The sequence below is a fragment of the Schistocerca gregaria genome, chromosome 3 (genome assembly GCF_023897955.1).
Source record: "Schistocerca gregaria isolate iqSchGreg1 chromosome 3, iqSchGreg1.2, whole genome shotgun sequence".
Taxonomy (NCBI): Eukaryota; Metazoa; Arthropoda; class Insecta; order Orthoptera; family Acrididae; genus Schistocerca; species Schistocerca gregaria.
Window position 1 is genome coordinate 564,298,334 of NC_064922.1, and position 14,342 is coordinate 564,312,675.

At 37.4% G+C, this 14,342-nt stretch overlaps 1 protein-coding gene across 6 annotated transcripts in view; it reads left to right on the forward strand.

The window, feature by feature from the left end:
* Positions 1-13,849, forward strand: part of LOC126356172 (Ca(2+)/calmodulin-responsive adenylate cyclase) — a 1,163,484-nt gene extending 1,149,635 nt beyond the window's left edge. For all 6 annotated transcript variants that reach the window (XM_050006929.1, XM_050006931.1, XM_050006933.1 and 3 more), the window contains one exon: positions 11,939-13,849. The gene's annotated coding sequence lies outside the window, so the exon portion shown is untranslated. The remainder of the gene's footprint in view (positions 1-11,938) is intronic.
* The last annotated feature ends 493 nt before the right edge of the window (positions 13,850-14,342 follow it).

Here is a 14,342-nt window from a genome sequence, read left to right on the forward strand (position 1 = left end):
TGAATAAATAGTTGCCACTATTTAAGTTCCAACCCTCATAGTGGAAATTTACTACTACACAGAAATGAAAACAAAAATACACAGTTAAGACTGTATAGTTAAAAATATTAAAACACACATTTTCTATTTTTCTGATACAATGTGTACCATTATTGTTCTGTCGTATTAATTAAAACAACACAAAAAAAATCAATGATTCTTACACATGTAATACAAATGATTTTATAGTGAACAACAGAGGGTAACACATCCCTTCTTATTTAGCTGCGTATATCTTCCATCATGGAGTGAAATGCGATAAAAAGCAATTGTCAAATGCAATAGGTTGTTCGTAAATCCCTTTCTGTTGCTGAATATGTTAGTGTTAAAGTTAACACCTTCCTTAGAGTTCTTCTGAGCTTGACCACTGCTTTGATGTCTTTTGTTATTTGGAACACAGCCAAAATGAATTTCTTGTAGGGGAAACATTTTTCCTATGTAGTGTATATGCCTGACATTATCAAGTAAGCGAGCCACTGTGGCCGAGCGGTTCTAGGCGCTTCAGCATGGAATCGCGTGAGCACTACAGTTGCAGGTTCGAATCCTGCCTTTGGCATGGATGTGTGTGATGCTCTTAGAGTAGTTAGGTTTAAGTGTTTCTAAGTTCTAGGGGACTGATGGCCTCAGATGTTGAGTGCCATAGTGCTCAGAGCCATTATCAAGTTAGGTTGTGATCTACATTAATGCAGAAAGAGAAATACATCTTTAAACAACCAGCATTTATTGTGATGACTGGTTTCAGCAAACTATGTTGCCATCATCAGATCTGGTCTTCTTGGTCAAATGCATTGGCTCAGGAGATCTGATGATGGCAACTTAGTTTGCTGAAACCAGTCATTACAATAAATGCTGAACAATAGCGATCTTGGCTATTTGAAGTTATATTCTGTTTTTACATTTTCTTGTACAAGCTGTATTTTATTTATAATCTGTAATATTAGCAAAGTAATTACAGTCCTTCCATCATTCTCAAGTAAACCCAATGAGTCAGCCCATACCTAACTCCATAGATGCACATGTTAACATGACAACTTTCAGGGTGGCCCCAGATCAAATCTGCCCTAAAAATGAACAATGAGGGGTCTGTGTGCTGACCAGGCTGGATGTGGTCTCTAGGTAGGTTCTCACATCCCACTTGGAGTATCCCAGCCAGGTTCCCATGTTCTGCCTCAGATATATGCTATGCAAATATTTAGAACACTTTCTCACTGGTGAATAGAGAATTTACTCTATACACAAACACAGAGCATACACTGTTCTTATATTGGGAGGTGCACTGGAGACTGATGACCTAGGCTGTTTGGTTTCCTTAAACACTCAATCAAAATCAGTTAGCCCATATGTAAGCGTCACTATAGCTTAATTCATTGCCTTCTTGAGAATAAAAAAATTTGAACTGCTTGTTGGCTTCTGTCTTGGGTTCTTCGGCTGATGAAGATCCAAGTGTGTCTCAGATCGGCAAAGCAGAAAAGGGACGCACTTGCAATTTCAGGAGTACACTACATACCTCATACCATGTGCATGTGGAAAAGTCTATGTTGCAATGAATGGACAAATCATGGATATCAGAATCACTGTACAGAAACTGCATTGCAAACTGGGCCAGGTCGAGAAATCAGCTGCAGTAGAGCATGCATAGTGTGACGCAGACCATGTAGTAAACTTCACCAGCAGGGAAGTTCGTGGTGTAGGGAAGAGCTTATCATGCCCACTTGTTCGAGGAAGCCATAGAAACACACACAAATGACAATAGCTTCAACAAGAAAGAGGAAAGTCTCAAGGTGAATGGATCCTAGAGTCCCATGCTGCAGTGAACAACCATTGCGAGTAACAAGGTGAGAACCGCTGCATTGAAAACCATGGAAAAGCCATTGGATGTTTACATGCCAATCTGTGCCTGCAAGCTCCACTTCAGTCCATCACAAGTAATGGAGGATGAAGCTTTGACAATGTCAGCCACTTGTCAATGTGGAAAATCATCAAACATATCTCGGTCAAAGAACCCAAGACAGAAGCCAAAAGGCAATTTTTCAACAAGAGGTATTGAAAGTCTTAACTAGTCTGTAAATTAAAATTAGTTAACCCTTATGGATGATTACAATAAAAAGACAGTGTGCACAGAGACCTGGTTTAAATTCCAGGCGTCCAAACAGTACTGACAAAATGATCAAGAGGACCCATTTTGTTGATGGTATGCACAGTATGAATGGAGCTGTGGTCGGACAGTGTGTTGCAACACAATCTGCATGTACACAATTACTCTGAAGTTCACACTCAAATATGTGGCAAAAAGGCTCATGGAACCACTTTAATGCTATTTCTTGATTGTTCCACTCCTGAATAGCCTATGATAAAAATGAACACCTAAATCTTTCCATGTGAGCTCTGATTTCTCTTATTCTATGACAATGGCCATTTCTCACTATGTATGTAAGAGTCAACAAAGTATTTCGGCATATGGAGGAGAAAGTTGGTGATTCAAGTTTCATGAAACTTCACAGACACACAGAACACCTTTGTTTTAACAACTCCCACCCCAACTCACTTATCACATCTGTGACACTCTGTCCTCTATTTTGTGATAATACGAAGCAAGCTGACATTCTCTGAATTTTTTCAATGACAGCTGTCAGTCCTATCTGGTAAGGATCTCATACTGTACAGCAATACTTCAGAAGAGGACAGACAAGCATAGTGTAGGCAGGCACTCTCTTTAGCAGTTATGTTGCACATTGTAAGTGTTTTGCCAATAAAATGCAGTCTTGGTTCACCTTCCACCCAACATTTTCTATGTGGTGTTCTCATTTTAAGCTGTTTTAATTGCAATCCCTAGGAACTTAGTTGAATCCATGTCCTTGGACATGCTACTTAGAATGAAATTCCTTTAAAATTGTAAGTGTTACGGACTTCAAAAGATTTCAGTGGTACAATAATTGCCACAGTTTTCTTAACATCCTGATATTTCTGAAAATATATCTGTCAATGTGTGCCATGTGCTGCCACATGAGGCATACAGTATTTTAAAGTCAAAACAAGATCACTTGTGTTTTTATTTGCACATACACTCACATTAAACCTTTAACTTGTAAAAATAAGTTAATGGTGTAAAATAAAACCAGATAAAATTATATCAGGTTTTAGAAAAAAAGTTCTGTAATTCTTCAATGCAGCCAAATATCCTAACAGAAATGAATAATCTAATATTGAACATGTTGGCTGAAACATTATAATTCATTATAACAAACATCGCCTTTCCAAAAAGTTCCAAGATCAATTTTATTCCTTGTGTATAAGTGATGTCAGTGAATCTGACAGCTTGAACTAACAATTATGAACACCAAGTGCACATTCAACAAATCAACTGTGAGCAGGCAGAGCTAAACAGTGGACATGTGACTGTATTGTGTCAACATTGTTGTGTTACAAATGGCAATAGAGCAGAATTTCTAAATAAAGACTCCAAGACATTCTCCAGGATGTTTTGAAGAACAGAAAATTATGTGCAAAGTTTGTCCCGTACGCCTTGACTCCCAAACAAAAATGATGAAGCATGGCTGCATAACACTTCTTGACTGAAATTCAAAATGTGAACAATTCTTTATTTGGAGGGGGGGGGGGGGGGGGGGGGAGGAATCATCACAGGTGACAAGACTTGGTATTATCAATAAAAACCTACTGTAAAAAAGCAAAGTGCAAAATGGGTTCTGATGGTTTGCCAAGACTGAAGAAGGTGCAAATGTGATACAGAAGTTGAACATCCCACAGAGAGACTTCCCTGACAGTTTCATATGACTGTATTAATCTTCTGTGCAGTGTGTTCCATTGGGAGGGGGAGACTAAGTAAAACACTTGAAGCATTTTAAAACCACCATCATAACATTCCTCTATTTTGATTGATCCAGTGTCATGAATGTTACTGAACAACAACAACTAAATTTTATGCCCAGCATTTGCAGATAATGAGAAATCATGAGCCCTTATTGACAGGCAGAGATTATTATTTACTACTGGGCAGAGCTTAACCAGCTATTGCTACATGACTTACCTATACCTAATACTGTATGGTGCAACAGAAAAGAATATCCTTAATAAAGAAACTGGCAAAAAATAATGAAGATCTATGACGTGAGGATGTAGGTTCCTCACAGTGTGTTTGGTGAGATATACCATTAATTTGCTCTCCGTCTCACCCCTCACTGGCAGGCTTTTGAGCTATGAATTGTTATTGACATGACCGACTTGTACAGTTTCCTGACAAATATTTTTTTTCTAAATTTAGTCAGCGAACAGACACATTCCAGCAATTTTTTCATTGCAAGTACTTCTCAACTTGTGATGACAGCAAAATCTTAGATACAGAGTAAAAAGATTTTCATATTGGAATGGCATTTGCAACAATAAAAAAGTTTGTAATGTTAAACTTCTTTTTACAGTAAAATAGACATCAAAATTCTATGCACCTGTTGTGCCAAAAACAATGGCAATGTTAACATAAATAAATATAAAGAATGCATGTTAGTACATTCGTAGAGTATGATAAATATCAACACATGCATATTATGACTTTATTTTATCTTGGCACTTTACAGTGAAACAACTATATGAGATGCAAGGCAACTGCAAATTAAATGCACTGTTGCAGTAGTGTGCATACTGTTGATGACTGTGTGTATGTGTCATACACAATATATTTAGGAAACTGTTTTCTTTAAGATTTAAATTATAAGGGGGGAGGGAGGGGGGGGGAGGATGAGACCATATAGTTAATGCAAACTTGCCTTCAGGTACTCATCAACAGAATAAAAAGTGTATTGCACCTAACAATTCCTTTTTTTGTCCTAAAAGTATTGCTGTTATTTTATTAATTGGCTTGTTAATAATTATTCTGTGAGGTTCAAGGGTAAGGTGCAAGTCTTATGACTGATGCCACTTCAGTGATGTTCATGCCCCTAATGTACACCAGTTTTACAAATGGAGAAGAGGGACCTGCAATTTAACGTGGAATCCTAACCTTGTGTCATTCGTGGTAGTCCCGCTCATTGTTGGGAGGAGAAAGCTAGATTAAAGTCAGACTGAAAATTTCCACAGTATGAATGGGATTTGATCCTGTAACCTCTCAATTTCCTGACACGAGCTTTACCACTAGATGGCCAAGAGCAACTATCCTCAATCTTTGGCTCGCCAGATGAATGTTTGCCTTGGTTTGTGTGTAACAGTTGTGGATTTCTATTATTCTTTTTTGCACAAGGAATATTTTCGTGTGTGTAGCTCCCCAGAAAGGGACGCATATACTGTTGTTGAGTGTGTAATCCTATGGCACACTATCTTGGGTGTTCGTCACAGGATTGCCTGAGGATTATGAATGCATGTGTGACCTTTTTAATAGTTTCTTTCTGTGGTGGTTCCGTTGGAGTGACTATCAATCCACTTTGTTTCTGGCTGCTAGCCTTTCCACAATTAAAGAGTTCCAGTGGGTCTGATTTAGTTTCATATAGAAAGTTAAGAAAAAAGATAAAGACACATCAGACAAGGGATTCTGTGTGTATTAGCATTAGTCTAACAGTGGGTACTTAATTATCTCATTTCAAATGGATATTTCTGTACATGGGATTGCATTTAAATGTTGTATCTGTTTTAGAAGTAATGATGAGTTAGTGTGTTAATTTCAACAAAACTAGTTTTATGAACATATATTAGGACTTATACATATATTAGAACCTTTCTGTCTTTGCCTACCTGTGCATCAAAATCTCCTATCACTATGGAGTGTGCTAATGTAGTGATAGGAGATTTTAATGCACAGGTAGGCAAAGACAGAAAGGGATTTGAGCAAGTATTAGGATGTTTTGGATATGGAGACAGAAATGAAGAAGGGGAAAGACTCCTGGATTTGTGCCAGAGGAATGGAATTAAAATAGCAAGCAACCGGTTTATGAAGAGAGAAAGTCATGTTATCACCAGATACAGTTGAGATGGAAGAATCAAGAGTTTAATTGATTAAATTCTAGTACATAAGGAATGGGGAGAGAAAGTAGCAGATGTGAAGGTAATTCCAAGTATGACAGCAGATTGGGACCATAGATTACTGGTGGGACAACGGAAAATGATTCACTGTGTAAAAAATAGAAACCAGAAGAAAATGATGAGGATACAGGATTGGAAACTGAAGGAGAGTGAAAGTGCTGAAAAGTATAGAGAACTGATCACACAAAAATTTCCAAATGACGTTTTCTGCAATGTAGAAAAAGAATGGAGTGTATTCAAAGACAATGTAGTCGAAGCAGCACAAAAAGTATGTGGTGGAACATCTGGAAAGGAAAAAGTAAGACATAGAGGTTGGGGGCATGATACCACAATCCAAGCAGTTAGAAGAAAAAATGGAGCATGGAGAAAGCGGTGGAGAACTAAAAATGACAAGGACCATAAAAAATATATAGAGGAAAAGAAGAAGTGCAAAGAAATAGTGGAAACAGCAAAGAAAAAGGCATGGGAAGAGTTTACAAAAGAACTTGAAGAAGATGTGAAGAGTAATAAGAAAATGTTCTATAAAATGATGAAAAATAAAAGGAAGGCTTCTGAAGTACCAGTAAAGATGGAAACAGAGGATGCTACTGTGATTGAAGAACCATAGATTATAAAAGATCTCTGGAGAGAACATTTTTAAGAAACTGTTAAATGTTGAGGAGCAGGTACACGAGGAAACAACAAACAATGGAGAAATTGAGAGAAGTTGGGAAGCTGTAACTGGGAGTATGGAAATGGGACAGCAATGGTTCACTACATGATTGTCCCCTTTCCTGAAAACTAAAATTATCATCACTTTCCATATTCCTATGTTCATTAGTTGCTTCAAAATTCATGGAGATATGTTCTGTCTTTTGAACTAAATGGAAGGCAGTTTGTATTTTTGCCATACGCATTTCACTTTTTTTTTTTATTTGTAAAGCATCTTCAGTGACCTGTAATACATATTTTCTTTTATATAATATATAAGAAATGCATTATATAGTAGTTGCAAGTATGTTACTGTGTTAAAATATTACATTTTCACATGTTTTTCTCTTATTTTTCAGGTTAGATACCACTTTTGCAGTACAGGTTTCATGATGCTAAATTGCTGTCTCTCTCTCTCTCTCTCTCTCTCTCTCTCTCTATATATATATATATATATATATATATATAGCAAGGAAGCACGCCTTACGCACACATTACCATGAACTCCAGCATGTCGAGCTGGAATCCAACATCATTTGGGATGCAAACAGCAATCTGGAGGGGGTGAAGAAGGGGAAGGGGAAGGGGTAGGGATAGTGATAGTGATAATAGTGTGTAGGTGGGGGGGGAGAGACAAATGCTGTCTGGTGGAGTGGTTCAAATGGCTCTGAGCACTATGGGACTCAACTGCTGTGGTCATCAGTCCCCTAGAACTTAGAACTACTTAAACCTAACTAACCTAAGGACATCACACACATCCATGCCCGAGGCAGGATTTGAACCTGCGACCGTAGCAGTCGCACGGTTCCGGACTGCGCGCCTAGAACCGCGAGACCACCGCGGCCGGCTGGTGGAGTGTGCAGGAACTAGACCACTGAAGGTGCAGCATCAGGATGTGTGGGGCAGGGGGGGGGGGGGGGACAAAAAACAAGAGAAGCAGGGAAAGACTAACAGATGTATTGGCAGAGGGCTGCAAATAAACAGGGTGGGGGACGAGAATGGGGAGGAGATGACACGACAGAGGGAGTGAAAACTGTTGGGTGGAGGGTATGGGGATTAAACATGGATTCGGCCGTACAGTAACATAGTGTCCCCGCACCCTCCACCCAACAGTTTCCACCCCCTCTGGCCTATCATCTCCTCCCCCTTCTCGTCTCCCACCCTGTTTATTTGCAGACCTCTGCCAATGCCTATGCCTATGCCTGTCTTTTCCCCCATTCCTCTTTCTATTTTGTTCCTCTTTCCCTCACCTCCCTGCCCCATAACCTTGTGGCACTGCCCGTGTTGGCAGTCCACTCCCTGAACGTTCCACCAGACAGTGTTCATCTCTCTCCCACCCATACACTACTAGCCCTTCCCCTTCCCCACCCTCTCCATCCCATGTGTTGTTGCATTCCAGCCCGAGAAGTCTGCAACTAGAGGTTTCTTCTTTAAGTTAAGTAGCAATCTATCTTTAACTACTACATAATGCATTTCTCATATACAGTTACAGGCCACTAAATATACTTTACAAATAAAAGAAGTGAAATGTGTATGGCAAAAAAACAAACTGCCTTTCATTTAATTGCAAAATGGAACATACCTCTATGAAATTAGAATTATTCTTGAGGTCTTTAGTACTTTTGGGAAACAATATTTGGTTGAGCTGTTGAACACATTACATACAGATGTGAAAATTTCCGCCTTGTAACATCAATCAAAAGCACCTTTGCTGTGCTGGGGCAGTGAACAGCAAAAAGCAAGAGTGAAACTACAGCCATAATTCTGAGGGCCTGCAGCTCTACTATATGGTTAAATGATTATGGAGTCCTCTTGGGTAAAATATTCCAGAGGTAAAATAGTCCCACATTCAGATCTCTGGGCAGGGACTGCTCAGGAGGGTGTCGTCACTAGGAGAAACAAAACTGGTGTCCTATGGATCAGACAGGGGCATGTTAGAGCCATTAATGGGTTAGAAAATTTAAAAAGAGGAATTGGCTGGTTGATGTTAGATACAGTGGGAATTAGTGAAGTTCTGTGGCAGGAGGAACAGAAATTCTGGTAAAGTGAATACAGGCCTATAAATTCAAAATCAAATAGGGATAATGCAGTAGTATGTTAAATGATGAATAATAAAATAGAAATGCAAGTTAGCTACTATGAACAGCATTGTGGAACTTTATCGTAGCCAAGACAGACTTGAAGCCAATATCTATGACAGCAGTACAAGTTTATATGTCAACTACCTCAGCAGATGATGAAGAGAGTGAAGAAATGTGTGAGGAAATTAAATAAATTATTCAGATAATTAAATGAGATGAAAATTAAATAGTGATGGAGTAGTGGAATTTGATAGGAGGAAAAGTATGAAAAGGTAAATAGTAGGTAATATGGATTTGGGGAAAGAAATGAAAGAGGAAGCCATCCAGTAGAATTTTGCACTGAGCATAATTTAATCATCATTAACACTTGGTTTGGGAATCATAAATGAAAGAAATATACATGGAAGAGACCTGGACACACTGGAAGGTTTCGGATTGATTATATAGTGGTTGGACGGAGATTTAGGAAATAGATTTTAAATTGTAAGACATTGCCAGGAGCAGATGTGGTGTCCGACCACAATTTATTGGTTATGAACTATAGATTAAAACTGAAGAAATTGGGAAAAACAGGAAATTAAAGAGATGGGACCTGGATAAATTGAAAGAATTGGAGGTTGCTGAGACTTTCAGAGGGAGCATTAGGCAATGGTTGACTAGAACAGGGGAAAAAATACTGTAGAAGAGGGATGGGTAGCTCTGAGAGATGAAACAGTGGAGGCAGCAGAGGATCAAATAGGTAAAAAGACAAGACCTAATAGAAATCCTTGGATAACATTACAGATACTGAATTTAACTGATGAAAGAAGAAAATTTAAAAATGCAGGAAATGAAGCAGATGAAAGAGAATACAGAGCTTTGAAGAATGAGATGACAGAAAGTACACAGTGGCTAAGCAGGAATGGCTAGAGGACACATGTAAGGATTTTGAAGCATATTTCACTAGGGGAATGATAGATACTGCTTGCAGGAAAATTAAAGAGGCCTTTGGGGAAAAGGAAGCAGCTGTTTTAATATCAAGAGCTCAGATGGAAAACTAATCCTAAGCAAAGAAGGGAAAGCAGAAAGGTGGAAGGGGTGTGTAGATGGTATATACAACAGCGATAAACTTGAAGACAATATTGTAGAAAGGGAAGTGTATGAAGATAAAGATGAGGTGGGAGATATGATACTAAGAGAAGAAACTGACAGAACTCTGAAAGATCTGAGTCAAAATAAGGGCCCATGAGTAAACATATTCCGTTAGAACTACTAATTGTCTTGGGAGAGCCAGCCATGACAAAACTCTCCATCTAGTGGGCAAGATGTATGAGAGAGGCAAAATACACTCTCACTTCAAGAAGAATGTAATAATTCCATTTCCAAAGAAAGCAGTTGCTGACAGGTGTGAAAATTACCAAACTATATTAAGTGATGCTTGCAAACTACAAACACAAATTCTTTACAGCAGAATGGAAAAGCTGGTAGAAGCTGACCTTGGAGAAGATCATTTTGGGTTCTGAAGAAATTCAGGAACAATTGAGGCAATATTGAACTTACAAGTTATCTTATGCAACCTCTACACTAAACAAGCAGTGAAGAAAACTAAAGAAAAATTTGAAGTAGGAATTAAAGTTCAGGGAAAAGAAATAAAAACTTTGAGGTAATGACACTGAAATTCCGTCGTAGACAGCAAAGGACTTGGAAGAGCAGTTGAACATAATGGCCATTGTCTTGAAAGGAGGATACAGAATGAACATCAGCAAAGGCAAAACAAGAATAATGGGATTAGGAAATGACATATTTAAAGTAGTAGATGAGTTTTTCTATCTGGGCAGCAAAAGAACTGATGATGGCTCAAATGAAGACATAAAATGTAGACTGGCAGTGGCAAGAAAAGTATTTCTGAAGAAGAGAAATTTGTTATATGTTAGGAAGTCTTTTCTGAAAGTATTTGTCTGGACTGTAGCCATGTATGGAACGAGACATAGACAATGAACAGTTTAGACAAAAAATGAGGGGAAGCTTTTGAAATGTGGTGCTACAGAAGATTGTTAAAGGTTAGATGGGTAGATCACTTAACTGATGAGGAGGTACTAAATAGACAAGGAATTTGTGACTCAACTTGACTACAAGAAGAGATTGGTTGTTAGTTCACATTCTGAGACATCAAGGGATCACCAATTTAGTATTGGAGGGAAGTGTGGGGTGTGAAAATAGTTAAGAGAGACCAAGAGATGAATACAGGAAGCAGATTGAGAAGAATGTAGGTTGCAATGGTTATTTGTAGATTACAAGGCTCACACAGGATAGAATAGCATGGAGAGCTGCATTAAACCAGCCTTCAGATTGAAGACCACAACAACAACAATGTAAAGATTGGAAGGTAGGAGACGAGGTACAATGTGGGGACTTTAATTTATAAGTGTAGATGTTGCATGCTGTATCAGTTTGTTCACAAATCAACAGTAAATATTCATAACATGTCCGGAATCAGAAAGCAAATTTGCATTGCATGTACCAGATATGACTGAAAAACCTTTCTAAAAATTGAATGTTGTAATAGTAGCAAAATAGAGGAACTGACCCACAGTTAAGTATGTGCTATCGTCCTTAGAATTAACAATAATGGTAGTCTGGAGGCGTTATGTAATATAGTTACTTTTTCTTTACCATTAACTTCCTGTCTGTTATTTATTGAAAAAATCGAAGATATTCAAAAACTATAAATATAAATAACTGCACGACAAATACAGGTAGATGAGGTATAGATTATAAAACTTGCTGTAAATAATTAGCAAGTAGTAAAATTGGAGCCAAATGTAAAAGTAAATATGAAATGTGCGTCCGGACAACACTTTCTTATTTAAGCAGGAAAAAGATGAGAAATGTGAAATGTTCTGAGAATGTGTTGCCCTAATAAATGAAAATGAATGTAATGGTGAATGAAGCATTGCACACACTGTGCGTGGCCAGTAGATGATTTGGTATTCATTTTGTTGAAGCATTAAAAAAGGCCTGTATTGAAGTAAAAAGGAATCCGCAATATGTGTGATACATTATGAAAAATAGCTTTGCTTACCATATTATTTCATGTCTCTGATTTTCCTTTTTCTCTTTTCCAGAGGTGTTAGCCATATCGGACATCAGATAAGTCTCCACAGCATCTGTGCAGACAGTTTGTAAACTGCATTTATACAAAACACCAAATATTTGTTAAATATACAAATGGGAATAGCAGACCAAGAAGATATGCCTCACATAATATTAAGGAAAGGATCAGTGTGTAAAGTTAAAAACTGGAAAAAAATAAAAAGCAAAATACAACATCGTGTGGAATATTGTCAATATTAGCAGATAGTAAAATAAAAGTAGTCGAAAACACAAATTGCAGCTGTTAACTCTATTTTGCATTCTTCATTGCATAAAAATATTCTGGGTGTTATTCCAAATTTTTTGCTGTGTCTAATTTGTTTGGGATTTAAATAATCTGTAGAAAGTAATTTATTGTTAATTTTAAAGAAAATACATTTTAATAAATTCTTGTTGTTGTATTTTATGCCTGTGTAAATATTAGCATTTCTGAACATATAGCAATTTTTCTTACTGCCAATGTATATTTTTGGTGTCTTTTTCACATATTTGTATATGTAGATATGTCTATCCCAATAAGTCCTTAGATATCTAGTGACTTATTCAGGACTGAAGCCTTCCATTACCATTTTACTTTTGGGCTGTAATATTTGTGTGTATTTAATGTAAAAACAGATAGCTCACATTCAAGTAATTTAATTCAGAGACCATAGAGAAAATACAAAATAAAACCATATTTCGGCAGACTTGCTGACTTTATTACTATGTTTCAACAACAGAAGTACTCTGGATGGCCCTAAACAAATAGTAATCGAAATCTTATTAATTCCTTAGCATTTAAAATGTGTGCTAATCTACATTTTTTGCTTAATTGTTCTGTGCTAATGAGTCTTTTTGTATGTGTAACTGTTATCAGAAGCACTAATCAACAATTCCAGTACAAATTTTGTATATTAACAATTAAATGTGTAAATTCTGTAGAATACTATGCACACAATTTGGACTTTCGACTACTTTCACTATGTTTCCTCTTGTCTGTGAAGACTGCTGGTGTGTACGTGAGATGTGACAATAAGGTGGTACTCTTGAAATTGTGATGCAGACTGACTATTGTTTTAGAGTTTCAAGTGACTGTTTATAATAGGTACTTCAGGGGAATAAAATGGCCAGTTTTTTTCTTCTCCTGGATTTGTGTGTGTTTGTCAGCACCATATATCATCCCTTCTAATACTCAGATGATTATTTTGTACTTTGTCATTGTTATTGGCATATACTCATGCCAGAACTGTATTACAGAGAAAGTGATAGTATCACTAACTCATGTAAAAGAAAGAGTGCAGCTCTATAAATTTTGCTAGTGAATGGAATGTGCATTTTTCTTTTGTGTGTGTGTGTGTGTGTGTGTGTGTGTGTGTGTGTGTGTGTGTGTGTTTATGTCAGAGAGAGAGAGAGAGAGCATTGTTGCAGTATGTTCATGAATGTAATGCATGAGACATGAGGGGTGTAAATGAATGTACTGTAAAATGTTTGTCATATCTGCAATCACTGGCAAACTGTTGTTGTTGATTATTGCACATAAGACTATTTCTTAAAGCATACAAATTCTTTATTTATCTTGAAACTATCATGCAGAATATTTATTTTCTGGCTGTTCATATCATATAATACCAGATGCAAAATGCGACAGGTTTGCCTGTTTGGTTGTGATTGTGTGCCCTTCATATTTACATCGGTGCCTACAGGTTCATTTGTAATACATTTTTTTCCTTCAACATTTTGCCTATGTCATCTTTCTTATTCAGCTGTCTTTTTATGTGTATACTTTTACTGGAACTTAAAGTTCAAGAAAATTATTACTGCCCTAAATACATTGTTTCAGAGAAAACAGACTTATTGTACTACAATATGCAGGAAAAATAAATAAAATCAGTCTGTTCAGCAAACAGCCAGTAACCTTATTTTCCTCAAATGTACAAAACTAAGGTAAAGGAGTCACAAACCCAAATGTTGACTCAAACACCATGTTGTGTTATTCAAAGTGCTACATCCAGCCAGTTTACTAGACAACAGTTTACTGTAAAAATCCCGTGCATGCTGCATCTTGATTTCCTTTTCAGGAACACAAATATTTGCAAGTGGTGAACGTTAAGTGGTAATAATTTCTTCCCAGATTGGAGACTAACTTTTAATGAGATTTGTTATGTCATTATGAAATCAAACACTGGAAAATCCAGAATGGAATGTAACAGTATTAAGAAAACGATTGTTTGGTACTCACCATACAGCGGAGATGCTGAGTCAAAGATAGGCACAACAAAGCGACAGTTGGAAAGTGAGCTTTTGGCCAACAAACCCTTCATTGAAAACTTACACCGCATGCGCACGTATACGAAGAACACGCCCCCCCCCCCCCCCCCCACCTGAACACAACTTGCA